A 15,510-nucleotide genomic window follows, 5' to 3' on the forward strand; every position below is an offset into this window, starting at 1 on the left:
ACAATAAAGGCCTTTGAATGTCCAAATCCCAAGAGTTGAGGGGAAGAAGAAGAGTTCACAGGATACCACCTTCTGCATTTCTCAAAATTGGTAATACCTTTAGTAAATGATAACAACACAGAACATATCAACTGAGGATACCAAATTCACAAATAATAACAAACTGTGACACAATACACAGAAGAATAAAGAAAAGATGCTCAACAGAGCTCACAGATGGTAAAACCAACTCAACAAGTGGTACCTAACAGCTCATTTTGTGGGCTCCTTCAACTCCTTCCAAGACCCCACAAAAATTGTTGGTCCCAGCACAGTCCCTAAGGGATTTTTGTCTAGCTGTATTTTGGTCTCTCCAAACCCTGAGCTCAGATCAACCAATGTTATGAGGAAAGCTAGCTATGACCATGAAGAGTTAGGAAATCAGAACATGAGTTAACAAGGAGCCATCTTTTATCTGCAGGGGGGAAAAATAAGATGAAGGCAAAGCGGGTGATGTTGAGGATAGGAAGTCCACCTGGCAGGCTTGCTTTGAGGTACAACCAGCAAATCTCTACCCTTATTGTGTACGTCGGCTGTCAGTGAGGTCAGGAGGAATCACATAAGCTTTCACAGCTCTGAAAATGCAAGTTCAAGCCATGATGGGTCAAACAGACCACCTCACGATCCAATGGACAGCATGTGGCCTTCTGCAGTAGGGGCCGGAGACACAATAAAAACCATATAACTATTCAACTCAATACACCTTGTGCATTTAAAATACCATTGTGATTTTTTTCATTTAAATTTATTTTTAATTGGAATATAATTGCTTTACAATATTATGTTGGTTTCTGTCATATATCAACATGAATCAGCCACAGTTATACATATGTTTCCTCCCTCTGGAACCTCCGTCTTACCTCCCACCCCATCCCACCTCTCTAGGTTGTCATAGAGCACTGGATTGGAGCTCCCTTCATCATATATGATATTATGCCAAGTAGAAAAATAGGACTAGGTAATGTGTATGGCATTTTGTGCTTGACTTTGCACATTATAATTGCTTGTGATTATATCAAGCATCTTTTCTGGATACCTAAAGAGAGAAAGGCTCTGAGAATATTCCAAAGCTCACGGTCAATTCAAATTTTACCATGTTTATTATTGTAAATGGCACAATAATAATTCCTCACAAACTTCTTTATCAGATAAATTTGATGTAAATTGAGTTACAGGGACTTTCTGGTGGTCCACTGGTTGAGAATCTGCCTTGTAATGCAGGGGACATGGGCTCAATCTCTGGTCGGGAAAGTAAGATCCCACATGCCACTGAGCAGCTAAGCCCATGGGCCTCAACTACTGAGCCCACACACCATGACAAAAGATCCTGCGTGCAGCAACCAAGACCCAAAGCAACCAAAGAAATAAACATTTTTTCATCTGAATTGAATTACAGAGATAAATTAGAAGATTAAGATAGACACGTACACACTGCTGCTGCTGCTGCTGCTGCTAAGTCGCTTCAGTTGTGTCCGACTCTGTGCAACCCCATAGACGGAAGCCCACCAGGTTCCACCATCCCTGGGATTCTCCAGGCAAGAACACTGGAGTGGGTTGCCATTTCCTTCTCAAATGCATGAAAGTGAAAAGTGGAAGTGAAGTTGCTCAGTTGTGTCCGACTAGTAGTGACCCCATGAACTGTAGGCCACCAGGCTCCTCTGTCCATGGGATTTTCTAGGCAAGAGTACTGGAATGGCTTGCCATTGCCTTCTCCGATATACACACTATTATATGTAAAATGGGCTTCCCTTTTGGCTCAGTGGTAAAGAACCCACCTGCCAATGCAGGAGATGCAGGTTTGATCCCTGGATCAGGAAGATCCCCTGGAGAAGGAAATGGCAAACCACTCTAGTATTCTTGCCTGGAGAATCCCACGGACAGAGGAGCCTGGTGGTCTATAGTCCATGGGGTCACAAAAGAGTCAGACACAAAGACTAAACAACAATATATCAAATAGATAACTAGTAAGGACCTACTGTGTAGCACAAGGAACTCGACTCAATACTCTGTAATTGCCTATCTGGGAAAAGAATTCAAAAATGAGTGAATATATGTATATGAATAACTAATTCATCTTGCTATACACATGAAACTACACAGCACTGTAAATCAACTATACTCCAATAAAAACTTTTAAATTTAAAAAAATTTTTTAAATAAAAATAGAATGAATTGCAAAGGTGAAAATTTTGAAGGTGAAAATTTCCAAGGAGCAAGTGGAGGAATATAAGTGTCTGAGGCTTTTTTTCTGGTTTAGTTTTGGTTTTTGTTTTTGGTATCATCTGAAAGTTTTGCTGCTTTGACACCAGCTGATGGCAGTTTTGCATGTGTCTGTGGTGAGATCTAGCATATGATTAGAGTTTATACTTAATAAATATGTGAACTTAGACAGTTGTTTCCCAGAACCATTTTCAGAGAGCAGCAAGTTAAATATGTCCCTACCATGTTCCCCAGGGGAAGCAAAGTAAGACCAGGTTCTTGGACAGGGTGTAATGAAGTAGAGATGGCAGAAGCAGCTGAGGGTGGAATGGGGTCTGAGGAGAGATGTTGGTCCTATCACATCAACTCCAACATAGCTAACCAGCCTTGTCCTCCTGCCCTGCTGCCTTGGGTCTGGGAGCACCACATTCTGGAGACAGCTCTATCACTACCAAACTATGTGACTTTAGGTAAGTTACCTTAAACCCCACATCTCTCCTTTCTACCTCAGTAATGAATTAAGAAGACCAAAAGGAACATTGTGACTATTATTAAGAAGAGTCTAAATTTCTAAAGATTTGTTTCGTTCTTTTAAAACGATCTTATGTCTTGGAGCACATATTTTCCCAAATGAAATATCTCTCCAGTTCTCCAATTTTCAATTCTTAATAAAGAAAATTTTAATAGCAAAGAGGGATTTGATGTTACAGACAATTTTCAAAAACTACACCTGCTTAGGGGAGTAAAGAGAAGTGCACTTTTTAAATTTGGCTTCCTGCCTGCAAGGGGCCCTCTGATTGGTCTTCATGAGCAGGTCAAGGCTGTAGGCAGGTTGGGGACAATCATGGTTACTCACAGCAAACAGCCCTACAGGAACAGCAAGTGTGGGGAAGTTTGAAAAGGTAAGCCCAGGACACTTACAACTTCTGCGGCAAACCTTGACCCTGAATCTCTGTGCATCCCTCAAAGAACTTGAACACCATATCCAGAGCTCTGATTCCAACGGAGCCCCCTGAGGAAGCAGACAGAATCAGGTCGTTTTTCTAACCCTGACCAAATCTAGAAACTTCCTCTGTGGACTCAAACTGGCAGGATTTCTTTTAGAGTGAGAAAGTCTAGACTTAGGGGCATGTGATGAGCTCTCACTGCCCAGCTGCCCAGTTCTTTGCCCCTAGTTCTGGAAGGTGCTAATGTGAGGAGTCTAACAACTAGCCCTTTCTCCAATCAAGGGTCTAAGTCTACGATCCATCTGTAAGATGTCATACAGTGTCCTTCTGCCTCCAAATATGAACCCATAGCTAGAAGCACTGGACACTTCCCAGATACCAGAAGAGAAGCATTGTGAGTACGAAAAGCAGCTCTCAACTTGGAGCCAGGATATCCCGAGTTTGAGTCTAGTTCCACCATCAGTGGAGACACCAACCAACATGATGTCATTTTTTTCTCAGCAAAATATAAGGGATAGAAATCCTATTGTCTATTTCTTAAAGCAATGTGGTAAAAGATCAAAGATAATGTAGATGTGAAAACATATTGTCAACTCTAAGCTATTGGTACTGGTGAGAAACATCGTTACTTATTTATAAGATAAATTATATACCAGGAAAGAAAATAAGGCTGGAGCTGTCTGTCTCAGACCTCACCCCTTCCTCCATTCTCCTCACCTTCTTCAAGGTGGTTCCATTTTTCATTCTCTCAGTCTCACAGAATGATAGTTAAACACCCACTTTCTGGCTTAAAAGGACCCCACCACTTCTCCCTACAGCCTCACCCCATCCGGAGTGGGATGACTAAATAGCCCACAAACTGCTCTTTTAGACCTAAAGAAGTTTTTTTTTTAATTGCTAGTTTTCTAAATGACTAAAGAAATAGTTTAGGCATTGGAAGTCATTTACACATTAGAACTATCTGACATAAGAGAAAGTAGGTTTAAAAAGTCATGTTAGAAGTTATTGCTAAGACATTTGGAATTTTCACTAGGAAATTTGGAAAGACTAGAATTTCTGATTAATACAAGAGTCATAGGAAATGATTCTGCTACTTTGCTTCTCTAACAGCATGGCACTTCCTTCTCTTGACCTTAAATTGACCCCTTCTATAATGTAATAAAATATTAATAGGACCAGCCTGGCCAGACTCATCAGAATTTATCTAGTGATGAAGAGCCCTAGCTGTTACATGATATATGGGTTGAGTAAATAATTGCATGTTTTATTAAAATGTAAAGGTAAGTACTGGAAAGACAGAAACAAGAAGCATGACTTCCACACCTCCTGTTTAGAATTTTGTAAGGAATTAACAATTTCAGGCTCTCTTATCTGGTATAGAAATATTTTGGGTCCTTTCTTCTAGGATGTTCTCAAACCACATGGTGACCTTTTTTTTAAATGTCTTGCTTTCTTTTGGCCGCTAAGGAGTTCATGAAGTTTCCAAGCCTACAGTCTGAGAGCTTAATGTACACTAAAGACACCTCAGATAGGACTTGGTGCATCAAAGCACTGTTCCCCGGATCACCTGCATCAGGATGTCCAGGTAGCTTGACAAAGCGTCACAGCCAGGGTGTCTAATTTCATAGGTCTGGGGTAATCCTGGGCATAAACATTTTTAACAAGTAAGCCATTTGTTTCTGACAAACTAAGAAATTTGAGAAACTTCTAAATTAATGGTTTCTCCTAATTACATCCCTTCACATCAGCAGAATTAGTCCATAATATTTACCCTGGAGATATCTGACAGGAAAAACCTATCTTTGAGGGCTTGACCAATAATTTTTAACTATATTATGCACTACAAATATTTTAACATATTTTACTAAGACATATATCACATACTAACCTGACTGAAGTTGGGATATGGCCATTTTAATGTAATTGGCATTGCTTACACATGCACATCAGAACTTAGTAGGAGGAGTGCCAGTCACTTGGAAGAGATTCTCATAAATAAATAGTGAAGCTAGTTTTTAAGAAATGCTGCATTACTGATCATCTCTGTGACATGTGATTCAGAAGAACCAGATATAAGTGTGTAGTCATTTAGGAATATTTTAACCAATTTATTGAATTTATTTTCCCTCTTGTGAATGTTCAAAAGTTCTAAATGACAGAAATATATGTCAAAATAAGCCTAAAAAGTAGTTTCAATAAGTATAAATAAAAATTCTAGTTATGCAAAAGCATTATGTCAGAGTTTAATTGGAAGGATTTTTTTCTTTCTCAGTGATATAATGGCACATAATATACCAATAACATTTCTGAGTCAATGAAATATAGTATTTGTCTAAATAAACAGATCTGCTTTTATTTGTATTGATCCATCATCAATAGTTTACTTAGCAGAATGAATTATTTCATCAGTCTTTAATCTTCTACTAGAAACTTATGTGATGAAATTAAAGACCCAACTCTTGGAAGCTGCCTGATAAACATTCTAACCTGTCCAGGTATTTTAGAGTGATACATACATGCTGTAAAGTCCAAGTTTAATATCCCACTCTCAGTTCCAAAGTACACACACACACACACACACACACACACAGAGCTTACATTTCTGACAGTGCCTCGTGAGCCTGTGTACACACCACCACTTCCAGACAACACGCTGAGCCTCTCTCCTTTGTAAATATATTTAGGAAGTACTTACTGAATAAAACACCAAACAATGTCTTCAAGAATGAAAGGACTCCAACATATACTTTAGGCTTTCAATACTCTAAGTATCCTCAAAATCAAAATTTCAAACCTTCATGTGGTCTAGTCTAAGAAAGATCAAGAGTATAACAAATGGATAATTTGATGAGAAATGGACTCGTGCTAATTTTTTAGTATTAATGCCTTCATTTTATAAACTTAAAATAATGGAACTTCAAATAAGTCCACGAATGATGGCCATTTAAGCACCCCACAGCCAGACAAGTGCTTATGCTGAAAACAAGACAATGTGGGGTATCTGATCCTAGCAGGGAATATCTGACGGGCACTGTTGAAGGGACCTGAAAGGAAACCAACTAGTAAAACTGTTGAAAAATGGATGACTGTGCGGCATGCTTGCCTTGATAGCCTCATCCTTGGTTAAAACACAGACACACACACACACACACACACACAAACACACATACCCCATAAAGGCAACATCAGCAGCAACAAAAGCATAGGTTCACTCTGTCAAACAATCCTACATGATGAGCCTTCAAAAAGGCTCGCTTGCAATTGGAAACCTACGTAAACCTACTGCAGGGAGACAGGCTTCTCCCCTGAGGAGAGGATATGTCATCAGAGCATGTCAAGTTCAGTTAGGAGAGTCCGAAACTTCAAAATGGAAAGTAAAAGCTCCCCTCCACAAAGAGTTGCGCTGCCAGGGCAATTAGAATAAACAGGTAACCAAAGACTCTAGTAGCTGAAGAGAGGAGAAATGGGCGGAAGCAATAAAGGAACCACAGAAAACATCTCAGCCCTAAATACACTGGGGCTTAGAACTAGAGAAAGTCTGATTTAAGAAGTGGTTCTGGATAAGTTGTTTATTCAACTACCAAAGAGACCAGAAATAAGAAACATTTGATAATTTGGAATTTTCTAATTTATTTTTAACTAAATATTTTTTAAACTTTTGTTTTTAATCTTGACCTATATACAACACTATATAGATATTTATGCTATAAGTATTTACAGTTCTTTGTTTCTCATCATAGAAAACAAAAGTGACCGGATTGTAGGCAAATGTGTCAACAGTTGCTAAAAAATGTGGCCTGAGACTTCTCCCCCATCCACCTGTTCCCCCTCTTTTCTGCATCCATCAAAACACTTCACCCTTCACGGTCAAACCCTCAGGGATGGTGCCCCTGCTGAGCTCCTCTGGGCCAGAATGGAATCCTCATCCAACTTGGCATACCTTCTCTCCAACACAATTTTTTATATACGCATACATAAAGAATTGTATTCAGAGATCAGATATATTTAGGCTACCAGGGAAGCACTTAAATATAAAAAGTTGGACACAACTCAGAGACTAAAAACACACACACATATATTTACTGATCCGACGGCACTCAGGATGTGCGACCTTCATTGCAGCAGGCAGGATCTCTAGTTGTGACATGTGAGCTCTTAGTTATGGCATGTGGGATCCAGTTCCCCATCCAGTGATGGAACCCAGGCCCCCTGCATTGGGAGTTTGGAGTCTTTGCCACTGGACCACCAGGAAAGTCACCTGGGCACAGTTCTTGATGTGCAGGGAGCCCACCAGTTCAGGTGAGCCAGCACAATTTTAGAGTTGTTGTCATGATCGTGACAATGCTTCCCTCAGGTCCTGCACATCCGAGGGGCTCAAGAAATGACACAGGCTCTAAAAAGAAATATGCAAGCTTTAGGGACAGTCTCACACACACCAACCCAGTGACAGTAACTGAGACAGCCATCCCCATCCCCCAGGTTCCTCCCACCCTGCCAAGGTTTCAGGCAGCCGTGGCTGCAGGTATGCTGGTTCGCTTCACCCTCCTCTAAAGTTAAACACTAGAAACAGCTCTGGCATCGCATCATGACCACATTAGTGGGAGAGAGTTTATAGGATCAGTCTCTGCCCTGGGCCTTCTGCCGCCTGCATTCCCTCCTGTGCCAAGCCCACTACTCTGGTGACTACTCGCTCCACTGTTAGGAATTAAAGGGAGGTGGAAACAGTGGATTTATCTCACCATATATAAAGCAGTGGCTAAAAACATACACTTTGGTGTCAAATCACTTGAATTTGGGCTTCCCTTATAGTTAAGTCGGTAAATACCTATGGCTGATTCATATTGAGGTTTGACAGAAAGCAAAATTCTGTAAAGCAATTATCCTTCAATTAAAAAATAAATAATTTAAAAAAAAAGAAAGAAAGAATCTGCCTACAATGTAGGAGACCTGGGTTCAAGATCCCCTGGAGAAGGAAATGGCAACCCACTCCAGTATTCTGACCTGGAGAATCCCATGGACAGAGGAGCCTGCAGGCTACAGTCCACAGGGTCGTAAGAGTCGGACACGACTTAGCAACTAAACCACCACCACTTGAATTTAAATCCTGAGTACACAACTTTTTCACAGTAAAAACTGGAGCATAGCATTTAAATCTCTAAGCCTTGACTTCCCCAGGTGCAAACACACATGAGAATACCTACTTCCTAGGGTTAAACGGACACACCCAGCCAGCACACAGTAAAGCAGTGAGCTCTCAAAATATGTTGAGGCCTTGGGCTGGGCCTCCCCCAGATGGCCCCTCCATGACCCCAAGATTTCTGGTCTCTCTGGAACATCCAAGAGGATGTAAACAGTGGGAAAAGAAGGGACAGAGAAGATCCCTAGCAAGTTACAGAAGCTCAGGTTGTGTCTCCACCCTCTAAACCCTTTGATTCTCTTTACTTATGGGGGGTGGGGGATATGGATGAAGCTTGATTTATACAATAAAAAGTCAATTTAAACCCAAATTGTTAAAATGGTTTATTTTTATGGACACAATCTCATGCATGTAGAAGGAGTCTTCAGCATTGGTCCAGCACTCTGGGGGATCTGCAAAATCCACCCTCAAGGCTGAAGGTCAAGACAGCCAGGAGTGGGCCTTATTTATAACAGTCCAACAGTTTCCAAGACAGTGAAACCACAAGACTTGGTATAGGATGACTCACAGGGACTCACAGGATCAGAGAAGTCACAGAGGATCAAAGAACGGATGAACCTTCCAGCTCACTGCCCCTCTGAAACCAAATGGTGCATTTTGCAGGGCTCACTATAATCTGTTCCAACTAATTTTCAGGGATTGAGTCTAGAGGAAGAGTTAGCAGGAGATTTTGTTGCTATAGCCACTTGGATCTCTGACAAAGTGGACTTCAGTGGAACAATAAAAAGCCAATTTCTCACAGTACCCACCCCCAAACAAAATGAATGGAAGTTGAAACTGTACTAATGTGGAAGGGATTAAAGGCATATCTGAACAACTGGCAAAGCGATCAGAAATAAACGTGGACATAAATGAGCAACTTGCAATGCACTGCAAGTAAATATTACTAATTTATTCAAGGGCACTTATATAATCATTTTGTAAAGGAAAAATCTATTTTGCTTTTCTGGTTGAATTCTTTGTCCCATGATGATGTCTGCCTACCAGCCATAGGTGAGGTGTCACAGTAACGTCACACTTGTTAGATGTAGATGAACTGGGCAACATTCAAGATGAGATCCACTTTGTACAACAACATCGATGAGTACTGTACAGTCATCTTGGCCTCATGACATGACGTGACATGACAAAATTAAAGGAAATTTTGGCTGGAGAGATGGGGAACTGGGGGAACCTTTCAAATCTCCTGTGGGAACCTTGGTGCCATCCATACCACTCTATTGGTTCCTGCCTCGGTTTCCTGTAAACAAAGACAGCTGGCAAAGCTGTACACACACACCTGATCTGACAGAACAGAGTTCACTGGGGAGGTGGGAACAGTCTCCCCATGACCCATCCTAGAGCCATGCACTGAGAGCCAAACAGAGGTAGACTTTGGGCCCCATGATTAGGAGGCCCCAGCTCTTTACCTGATGTAATCAGAGACTGGATGCAAGAGTGACATGGCGTGTCAATACCTTAGCTCTGTCCCACCAGCTGGGCATTCACACTGGGGGAGAGGCCGGTCTTTCCTGGCATGATGGGGGGCTTTGGGCCTTGGAATACCGCAAGCTAGCTGCAGAACTCCCCTCCCAGCATTCGTGATTGAGGAAGAACTAGGCCATCTCCTGGCACAATTAGAGGCTGACTGGGGCTGACTGCCATAAGCACTGGCACACCAGGTTCCCATGGAGAGAGGCCACCTCTTTCCTGGGGAGGCCAGGCTGCTCACCTCTAACAAAGGATCTCTTACCTCCAGCAGGTATACGCTATTTATTCAGCACAAGCCTACTACATGTGCTGCCCACCTGGGCCCTGTCTGTGGCCAAAGAGAGAATTCAGAGTTTCCTGTAAGAGCTCGAAGGACTATGTGGCTTCTTCTTCCAAGGAGCAAGTGTCTTTTAATTTCATGGCTGCAGTCACCATCTGCAGTGATTTTGGAGCCCAAGAAATAAAGTTTCTCACTGTTTCCACTGTTTCCCCATCAATTTGCCAGGAAGTGATGGGACAAGATGCCATGATCTTAGTTTTTTGAACGCTGAGTTTTAAGCCAGCTTTTTCACTCTCCTCTTTCACTTTCATCAAGAGTCTCGTTAGTTCCTCTTCACTTTCTGCCATAAGGGTGCTGTCATCTGTATATCTGAGGTTATTGATATTTCTCCCAGCAATCTTGATTCCAGCTTGTGCTTCATCCAGTCCAGCATTTCACATGATGTACTCTGCAAATAAATTAAATAAGCAGGGTGACAATATACAACCTGAGGTACTCCTTTCCCAATTTGGAAACAGTCCGTTGTTCCACGTCTGGTTCAAACTGTTGCTTCTTGACCTGTATCCAGATTTCTCAGGAGGCAGGTAAGGTGGTCTGGTATTCCCATCAGTTTAAGAATTTTCCACAGTTTGTTGTGGTCCACATAGTCAAAGGCTTTAGCATAGTCAATGAAGCAGAAGTAGATGTTTTTCTTTTTAATGAAATTAAAATATGCTTGCTCCTTGGAAGAAAACCTATAACAAACCTAGACAGCATATTAAAAAGCAGAGACATTACTTTGCTGACAAAGGTCCATCTAGTCAAAGCTATGGTTTTTCCAGCAATCATGCATGGATGTGAGACTTGGACCATAAAGAAAACTGAGCACCAAAGAATCGATGCTTTTAAACTGCGGTGTTGGAGAAGACTCCTGAGAGTCCCTTGGACTGCCAGGAGATCAAACCAGTCCATCCTAATGGAAATCAGTCTTGAATATTTGTTGGAAGGACTGATGCTGAAGCTGGAGCTCCAATTCTTTGGCCACCTGATACAAAAAGCTGATTCATTGGAAAAGACCCTGATACTGGGAATGATGGAAGGCAGGAGGAGAAAGGGATGGATGAGGATGAGATGGTTGGATGGCATCACCAACTCAATGGACATGAGTTTGAGCAAGGTCTGGGAGTTGGTGATGGACAGAGAGGCCTGGCAAGCTTATGATCCATGAGGTCATAAAGAGTCAGACACGACCGAGTAACTGAACTGAACTGATATGCTTTTTTTGGCTTCCCAGGTGGTGCTAGTGGTAAAGAACCTGCCTGCCAATGCAGGAGATATAAGAACTGTGGGTTCAATCCCTGCGTTGGGAAGATGCCCTGGAGGAGGGCATGACAACCCAGTCCAGTATTCTTGCCTGTAAAATCCCATAGACAGAGGAGCCTGGCAGGCTACAGTCCATAGGATTGCACAGAATCGGACACAACTGAAGTGACTTAGCATGCACGCGTGTGGTTTGCCGCCGTTCATCCCACCCACCCCAGATTCAATCTCTACCTTTTTTCTGCCCTTTCCATCACCCAGGCTCCCTTGCCTTTTGACTTCTGGTTGGGTTTGGCCTACGGGAGACACCTACAGAGGATCACAGCAGGAGAAAGAGGCCATGGCATTTCCTCCCTCTTCCTTTCCTGCTCTGGCCTGCATCTGTGGTGGGGGCTGAATCCCACCATGCCCATAGTTCCTGTTAGGTCCCCTCTCCAGTGCTCAGCTCTTGCTGGGCTCTTAGGAGCAGCAATGGCAGCCTGAATGTCCCTGGGGGCCACCAGTCCCTTTACCCTGCCCACGCTTCTGTGAGTCATCCGTTCACTGAAGTCTCTTCATTTGAATCACCTATGACAGTGTCAATAGTTCAGTGCTGTCTGATGCTTTGTGACCCCAAGGACTGTAGCCTGCAAGGCTCCTCTGTCCCTGGAATTTTCCAGGCAAGAATACTGGAGTAGGTAGCCATTCCCTTCTCCAGGGGATCTTCCCCACCCAGGGATCAAGCTTGGGTCTCCTGCACTGCAGCAGATTCTTTACCATCCGAACCACCAGGGAAGACCCATTGAATCACCTGAGTCAGATTCTGTTTCCTGACAGGATGTGATTGAAACCAGTATCTTTCAGCAATAACATCCTGTGATTCTAACACTTGTAGCCCAAGCACACACTTTGATGAAACAACATTCTGAAAGGAGTATATTATGGTACCAGAATTAAGGCTACTAACGCAGGTCGGTTTTCTTCTGCCCTGTGAGTAAGTAACCCTGCCTGGCTATCTCTCTACCTCAGGACTTTATAAAAGGATCTGTCTAATTATATCAAGTTTACTAAGCAGTTACCTTTCACACATGTATAAACATACATAAATACTGAAGTACTATTCCTGGTGACAGCTCAGGTAAAAGCTTTGTATTCACTAATGAACTGGATAAAACAGAAAGTCCCCATAGTAGACGTGCCTGACTTGTCCCTTGTCTCTTACTTGTATTGTCCATATGCTGATGACCCTTCTGTGAATGTTCTGTGTTGATCTTGTTTTAAGTCCAGGACTTGATTCATGGTCTATAAAGTGAATTTCAGCAGGGACTAATCCTTCATTGCTAAATTGCTATGGAGTCTTGGCTTTGCTCTGACACACTTGGCAAAATACAGGCTGCCTACTTCTCTTATTCCCTGTTTTCCCACTGGAAGGGTAACCTTTATTTAATAAGTTTAAAATATAGTTCAAGATGCCAACTGTTGCCAATGGTTATTATTACTACTTTAAAACTTGAGAATGAAGAGATTTTCCCCTAGAAAATTATTTTTAAATAAAATACAGGTTTCCCATATGTTGGTTTTTGACCCAGAGATTTTGCATCAATTTTCCTGACCCTTTCCCTCAAGAGGTTTGTCCATTTGGATACACACAACCTTTCTCATCGCTAGTCTCTTTTCTCTCTGAATCTCTTCTGACGCTTTCACAAAACAACATTGCAAGAAAAAACCTGAAGAATGAACAGTGAGGACTGTTCTTGATGTCTGGGAGGGAAAGCCGACAGGTCTACTAGGAATGTTTTCCTTCTTTCCTGAACTATAAATTATTGAAAGCTTCTCAGTTGGCACTGCTGCTGCTGCTAAGTCACTTCAGTCGTATCCGACTCTGTGTGACCCCATAGACGGAAGCCCACCAGGCTCCCCTATCCCTGGGATTCTCCAGGCAAGAACACTGGAGTGGGTTGCCATTTCCTACTCCAGTGTGTGAAAGTGAAAAGTGAAAGTGAAGCCGCTCAGTCGTGTCCGACCCCTAGCGACCCCATGGACTGTAGCCCACCAGGCTCCTCCATCCATGGGATTTTCCAGACAAGAGTACTGGAGTGGCTTGCCATTGCCTTCTCCGCAGTTGGCACTAGAGGTAAAGAATCCGCCCACCTGCCCGTGCAGAAGATATGAGACACCAGTTTGATCCCTGGGTGAGGAAGATCCCCTGGAGAAAGGAATGGCAACCCACTCCGGTATTCTTGTCCGGAGAACCCCATGGACAGAGGAGCTTGGCGGGCTACAGTCCATGGGGTGGCAAAGAGTCAGACACAACTGAAGCAACTTAGCATGCGTCATCTAGAACACCTTGCCCTTTGATTTAGATCCCACAACAAGCAGCCTTGGCTTTGATTTGAGTCCGTCTCCTTGCATGCAGTCAGCTGGGGCTGCAACATGGTGGGTTGGATCCTGTCACATTTTTTAGACTTCTAACACCATGAGACTTTGTTCCAACAGCAGGTATCTGGCAGTTAATAACACAAGGGAGGCATCACTCAGAGAAGGACCTTCTTCCCTAATAGCAGGCTACCCCACTGCCCAGCTTCCTATGCCCTGAGTCCAGAGTACCTGGAAATGGCTTCTGTGTGTGTGCGCATCTGTGTCTGGGTCTGTGTGTGTGTTGCTGCAGTCTATAAACCGGAAGTCCACACTGTTCCTGCAGTCCTCGCCCTTTGTGTTCTCTGCTCCTTCATAGGGTTATTTAAGCGAGTAAATCACTCTCTGATTAATGTCCAGACTTTAAAATATTTCTCTGTCCACCTCCCACACAACCTACACAAACACACTGGGCAGAAACACATGTGCCTTAGCACTTTAGTGTGACAGTTTTAAACATCCCCCTGGCAGCAGCAGTTCAGGAACGCCCAGCTTCTCAATTACCCAACAATATGCAAAACACAGCAACAAAAAAGTCATTCCTAGAGTAGGTGATGCCTATGTGATGTGACAGGAATATTCTCTACCACCCCTGATGGCTCATCATTGGAGGTGATTCCTCTGAATATTTAGAGATTTTTTTCTTAATTTAAGAAACATTAAAGAAAATGAGAATATACTATAAAGTAGCAACATCTTAAAATATTCTTGAGCTATCAGGTATTTGTGGGTATTTGCGGAGAAGGCAATGGCAAGCCACTCCAGTACTCTTGCCTAGAAAATCCCATGGATGGAGGAGCCTGGTAGGCTGTAGTCCGTGGGGTCGCTAAAGGGTCAGACACGACTGAGGGTCGGACACGACTGAGCGACTTCACTTTCACTTTTCACCTTCACACATTGGAGAAGGAAATGGCAACCCACTCCAGTGTTCTTGCCTGGAGAATCCCAGGGACGGGGGAGCCTGGTCGGCTTCCATCTATGGGGTCACACAGAGTCGGACACGACTGAAGTGACTTAGCAGCAGCAGCAGCTGACAATAAATCCTTGCAGATCAAGATTGTTAAGAGAAGTAGGAATTTGAGAGTGGAAACGAAAGGCTCCCCATGGTCAATTTTACCTGCTTCAGAATGTGATCTTGGCCAGTTCTGATAATTCTGGGTTTTTTCAAATTTTATAAAGCATAAACAGAACTAAAAAGACATATTTTCAAACTTCATTTTGTTTATTAAGGGAGAAATGGGCAGAAGAGAACTTTGAAACATGTTCTTTCCTGTTGACACATGTTCAAAGAATGTCTGGAGGAAATACTAAATTAAAAGACAGAGTGATTCAACTATTGGCATCAAATCACTTACGATGAAATATGGTTGCTATCTTGAATACAAGAGAAAAGAAAAAGAAGCTTCCCAAAGTTATAGTTTTGTTGATGAAGACAATGAGCCACTGAACAGCAACAAAACAATGAAAATCTTAATTTAGACTCCATTTTATGTAATTTTTATCATTGTGAGTTCCTTGGACTGCAAGGAAAGTCAAACCAGTCAATGCAAAGAATTGATTCATTGGAAAAGACCCTGATGCTGGGAAAGATTGAAGACAAAAGGAGAAGGGGGTGGCAGAGGATGAGAAGGTTAATAGCATCACCACCTCAGTGGACATGTGTTTGAGCAAACTCCAAAAGATAG

Source organism: Moschus berezovskii, chromosome 18 (assembly GCF_049115385.1).
Source record: "Moschus berezovskii isolate FMDL1 chromosome 18, NW_MosBer_1.0, whole genome shotgun sequence".
Taxonomy (NCBI): Eukaryota; Metazoa; Chordata; class Mammalia; order Artiodactyla; family Moschidae; genus Moschus; species Moschus berezovskii.